Source organism: Panulirus ornatus, chromosome 58 (genome assembly GCF_036320965.1).
Source record: "Panulirus ornatus isolate Po-2019 chromosome 58, ASM3632096v1, whole genome shotgun sequence".
Lineage (NCBI taxonomy): Eukaryota > Metazoa > Arthropoda > Malacostraca > Decapoda > Palinuridae > Panulirus > Panulirus ornatus.
Genome location: NC_092281.1, coordinates 38,321,217 through 38,327,045, shown reverse-complemented (window position 1 = coordinate 38,327,045; position 5,829 = coordinate 38,321,217). Strand labels below are relative to the sequence as shown.

At 37.0% G+C, this 5,829-nt stretch overlaps 3 non-coding genes across 3 annotated transcripts; all 3 read left to right on the top strand.

The window, feature by feature from the left end:
* The first annotated feature begins 588 nt into the window (after nucleotides 1-588).
* On the top strand, nucleotides 589-660 carry TRNAV-CAC (transfer RNA valine (anticodon CAC)). The gene has a single exon. It is a non-coding gene; the product is annotated as a tRNA-Val (tRNA).
* Nucleotides 661-1,352: 692 nt separating this feature from the next.
* Nucleotides 1,353-1,424, top strand: TRNAA-GGC (transfer RNA alanine (anticodon GGC)). Its single transcript has one exon. It is a non-coding gene; the product is annotated as a tRNA-Ala (tRNA).
* A 3,562-nt stretch (nucleotides 1,425-4,986) lies between these two features.
* TRNAM-CAU (transfer RNA methionine (anticodon CAU)) lies at nucleotides 4,987-5,058 on the top strand. Its single transcript has one exon. It is a non-coding gene; the product is annotated as a tRNA-Met (tRNA).
* Nucleotides 5,059-5,829: the final 771 nt, after the last annotated feature.

Below are 5,829 nucleotides of genomic sequence, written 5' to 3'. Positions count from 1 at the left end.
TACACTTTCATTCATTGATCATGACTTTATTACACTTTCATTCATTCATCATGACTTTATCACACTTTCGTTCATTCATCATGACTTTTTTACACTTTCATTCATTCATCATGACTTTATTACACTTTCATTCATTCATCATGACTTTATTACACTTTCATTCATTCATCATGACTTTATTACACTTTCATTCATTCATCATGACTTTATTACACTTTCATTCATTCATCATGACTTTATTACACTTTCATTGATTCATCATGACTTTATTACACTTTCATTCATTCATACTTATCTTGTTTCATTTTCGCCGTGGACTCATGGGAATATACTTGATCACGCACAAAATTGTGATCCTTTCCAGTATATATATATATATATATATATATATATATATATATATATATATATATATATATATATATATATATATATATATATATCCTTCAATATGTTTACTTTCGATAATGAGGAACAAAAGAAGGAGCCAAACAAGTAAATTTCGTCAAAGACATCTCTCTTTTCTAAACGCTGCCTCGCAAAGATTTTCATTAATTCAAATTGAAGAAACAGACGTATTTTTCTATTGTCTGGTTAGCTCAGTGGTAGAGCGTGAGTCTCACACACTCAAGGTCGTGGGTTCGAGACCCACACCAGACATAATTTTTGTCTTTTTCTTGTTTCATTTTGTCCGCATCACATGTGTGCAACATTCAGTATATTCGCCCAACGTTATAGTGAAGATCTTCACAATAAATTGGGGTTTTCGACCTTATCTGAAAGGGTCAGGTCCACCAAGACGTCCTTGAAATCTTCCAGAAGCTTCTGGCGATCCTCCTCCAACTGCTGGGCACATCAGAGTTAACATGGGCCGGACATCGGTTGTGGAACGACTTAATCTGCTTCCGGTAGTTAGCAGGGATGATAATGAGGGCTCTGACCTCATACCAGGTCAGCTTAGTTCCAGTCTATTGCTTAGTTCCAGTCCATTGCTTAGTTCCAGTCTATCACTTAGGTTCAGTCTATTGTTTAGTTGCAGTCTATTGCTTAGTTCCAGTCTATTGCTTAGTTCCAGTCTATTGTTTAGTTGCAGTCTATTGCTTAGTTCCAGTCTATTGTTTAGTTCCAGTCTATTGCTTAGTTCCAGTCTATTGCTTAGTTCCAGTCTATTGCAACGAAAATAAAAAAGTAAAACTCATTTCTTCGTGGAAAATTGAGAGGAAAACACGACAGCAACATGGAGATTTACCCTGTGGTTATTTTGCCGGCAAGTCGGCAACGGTCGGTCAAACAGTATTTTGCCGTGGTAATCTCAGTACTTCATATAATACTATGTCACAAAATATGTTCTTGGGGGCGTAGCTCAGTGGTAGAGCACTCGCTTGGCATGCGAGAGGACCCGGGTTCAAACCCCGGCGCCTCCATTTTTTATTTTGGAAATTCATTGTTTTCAGTCTTGTGTGTGTATGTGTATATATATATATATATATATATATATATATATATATATATATATATATATATATATATATATATATATATATATATATATATATATATACATATATATATATATATATATATATATATATATATATATATATATATATATATATATATATATATATATATATATATATATATATATATATCGTTTGATCAGTCAAGTTAAGCAACGTTGGGTCTGGTCAGTACTTGGATGGGTGACCGTCTGGGAACACCAGATGCTGTTATCCCTGGGGATAGGGAAGAAAGTATACTTGCCACGTATTCCCTGCGTGTCGTACAAGGCGACTAAAAGGGGAGGGAGGAGAAGGCCGGAAATCCTTTACTCTCATTTTCAATTTTTCAAAAGACGGAACAGAGAAGACATAAAGATATTGTAAAGATGTAATTAATATAAGATATAAGAATGAGTGGAAGATACGGATGTAGCTGAAACAAGGAGTAATGAAGATTAAGGTGCAATGAAAATTATTCTGTAGTGAAGATAAATATATATGTTAAAATTTTGTATTGAACATTAAGAAGTAATGATAATGATGAGAGTGTAGTGAAGATGAGGGTTTCGTTAGTGAGTAGTGACAATTGCCTTTACAATGATAATAAGGGGGTAACACAATGAGGAACACAAACTTTCGAAAGCTACGTTCAAGTCAGACTTTGAACTAAGTTCGGTAAACAGAAGGATGATGTTAAGATGAGAGTGTAGTGAGGAAGAGTATAGTGATGATAAGGATATTGTCAAGATAGGTTGTACTGAAGGAAAGAATGTAGTGAATATACAAATGTAGTAGAGATAAGGGTTATAAAAGAGTAAAGTTTATATGAAATGATTATGTAGTGAAGATAAAAATTATTTTTAGTAAACATTAGAGAGTACAGTGATGATGGTATGGTAGAAGTAACTGTCTGGTGAAGAAGAGGGTATAGTGAAGATATAATTTAGTGCAATGGATCATGCATTACAAAGTTGTGTCTATCCACACACGTGTTACACGTCCCAGGTAAAGATATATTCTAGAGATAGTGTATATCTAACATATATATGTGTTTTATAGATATTTATAATAAGTTTTCCTGAGGGACAATACCTAAGACTTTCGTATTAAAGTTGATCAGTTGTAAGTGATCAAGCATTACAAAGGTGTGTCCATTGCCACAGGTGCTACTGATCCCGGGTCAAGGTATTTTACAATTTTTGTTTCCTTAACCCTTCTAGTTATCAATGCTTCATCTCTGGCTTGATCCTTGCAAGTGACATTTATGTGTGTAATTCTCTTTATTCTTATCATATAATCAGTCAGTTGAGGTGCAGAACACGCTTTTCATCCTGGTCACTCCACTCTGTCACATACTATTATTCAGAAGGTGTTACCGGACTCAACCCGTACGTCGTTACACCAAGAATGACAAGTAACCTTGGGGAAAGGCTGTATCATCGACCAGGGAAGGGAAGAAATAGCACAGTCTCATCGAAAACCTTTTTGCTTCATAGATATGTGCCATCATCCCCTGCTCCTGTGTGGAGTGCAGCAGCCACCAAGGTGTAGGAGCGTCATCAAAGGTGTGCTGGTGATGTGTGGTAATAATAATACGAAGGTGTAGGAGTGCCATCAAAGGTGTGCTGGTGATGTGTGGTAATAATAATACGAAGGTGTAGGAGCACCATCAAAGGTGTGCTGGTGATGTGTGGTAATAATAATACGAAGGTGTAGGAGCACCATCAAAGGTGTGCTGGTGATGTGTGGTAATAATAATACGAAGGTGTAGGAGCACCATCAAAGGTGTGCTGGTGATGTGTGGTAATAATAATACGAAGGTGTAGGAGCGCCATCAAAGGTGTGCTGGTGATGTGTGGTAATAATAATACGAAGGTGTAGGAGCACCATCAAAGGTGTGCTGGTGATGTGTGGTAATAATAATACGAAGGTGTAGGAGTGTCATCAAAGGTGTGCTGGTGATGTGTGGTAATAATAATACGAAGGTGTAGGAGCACCATCAAAGGTGTGCTGGTGATGTGTGGTAATAATAATAAGAAGGTGTAGGAGCGCCATCAAAGGTGTGCTGGTGATGTGTGGTAATAATAATACGAAGGTGTAGGAGCGCCATCAAAGGTGTGCTGGTGATGTATGGTAATAATAATACGAAGGTGTAGGAGCGCCATCAAAGGTGTGCTGGTGATGTGTGGTAATAATAATACGAAGGTGTAGGAGCGCCATCAAAGGTGTGCTGGTGATGTGTGGTAATAATAATACGAAGGTGTAGGAGCACCATCAAAGGTGTGCTGGTGATGTGTGGTAATAATAATAATACTGTTCACACCATCACCTGGGCTGAGACTCAGGACCTGTTACCCTCCTCCTGAGAAGGACTATTTTTGTGTCCCTACTCATCACACTCTCGACCTTCTTACTATCTTCAAACGATCGGAAATAAAGGCAGATCGTAACTCCGTTAATGAGGTAATAAATTCCCTACGATGAAAAGATATTGTGTTTAGGATTATGAAGAGCAAGGAATAGACCCAGATGAGCCAGTGTCCGGGCGTGGCCACTCCTCCATATTGTGTCCCCGGTAGCCACTTGGGCAACGCTACTGTGTGTCGACTCCCTATTGGTGGACCGCTGCTGCTTGCGATTTATGATTGGTCCTCTGCGGCCCAATGATTTCTGTGCTACGCCTCCGCGGTAGTTGATTGGTCATCGATTGTGAGGATGGAATCACGGATGAAACATGTATAACTAGAAAGGTTAAAGATACAAAGATGGTGAAATACCTTGACCCGGGATCAGTAGCACCTGTGGCAATGGACACACCTTTGTAATGCTTGATCACTTACAACTGATCAACTTTAATACGAAAGTCTTAGGTATTGTCCCTCAGGAAAACTTTTTATAAATATTTATAAAACACATATATATGTTAGATATACACTATCTCTAGAATATATCTTTACCTGGGACGTGTAACACTTGTGTGGATAGACACAACTTTGTAATGCATGATCCATTACACAAAATAAACTTCACTAACGAAGAGTTATACCACGAGTTGTTGGAGAATATTGATCAAATACCTATACAGAATTTTCATGTAAGATATGAGGCATTTCTTGATAGTAAACATAAGAAATGATGATGAAAGAATAGGGACGTAGATGTAAATATTTTGTTAAAATATGAAACACTCCTGCCTTAAACTAGCTCCTTGTATTACATTTTCACTTAGATACACACATGATAATGCATTCTGTTCTTTATAAACACAAGTTTTGATGTTTCTAACACGTTTTTATTATTTCTTATATAATCTCAAGGATTCATGCTTAAAGATCTTGGCTATGAACAACCATTATAATACAACATAATACATATCTATCATAAACAAATCATTTATCACAATAATTATTATGTTTGTACCAGATTCTTTAAGTCCTCAGTCACGTTTGTTAATATATAAGAGATTTTTCCGCCACTGACAAGTGGCTCCGTGGTGTAGTGGTTAGCACATCTGCCTCATAAACAGTTGGTCCGGGTTCGATTCCCGGCGGGGCCTTTGTTTTCAGTATTTTTTTGTGATCGTAAATACTCGTAGATATGTTTCTCTCTCTCTCTCTCTCTCTCTCTCTCTCTCTCTCTCTCTCTCTCTCTCTCTCTCTCTCTCTCTCTCTCTCTCTCTCTCTCTCTATCAGCCGACAGGCAAGTTGAAGAAATCTGGAATTCATCCTTTAGAAATCTGGTATACGAAGAGAGGCTATAATGATTGGATCTCTTCTCCCTTAAGACACGTTGACTTCGCAGCGACTTAATCCAAGTGTTCAAAATTCCGAATAAGTTCGATAAAGTGAACGTCGAGCATCTTTTCGAAATACAAGAAAATGCGGTTACCAGGACAAATGGAATAAAACTCAAAGCTAAATGATGTAGTACGGACGTGGGATAAAGTTTCTTTTCCTATAGGTGTGGTTTAACACTAGAATAAGTTACCGTCAGACGTAGTGAATGCTGAAACCATAAATACTTTCAAAAGTCGTTTAGAAAAATATCTTATAAAGTCAGGTATACTTTGAGAAAAACGCCAGAAATTAACGTATAAAAGACAGCGATAACGGGGACACTAGAAGGCTAATGCGCAGAATCAAATTTTTCTTGTCAAGCTATTATTTTTGTTTTTCACACAACCCAGTCGTGGGCCAATCAGGCCTTCTGTTGTCTGTCTTTCTAATGTAAATATAACTTTATTATGTTGCTGAACATTTGAAATAACACAGTTATAATGACTTATAGATATTTTCTAAACACAAAATGATACTAAAAGAATGATAAT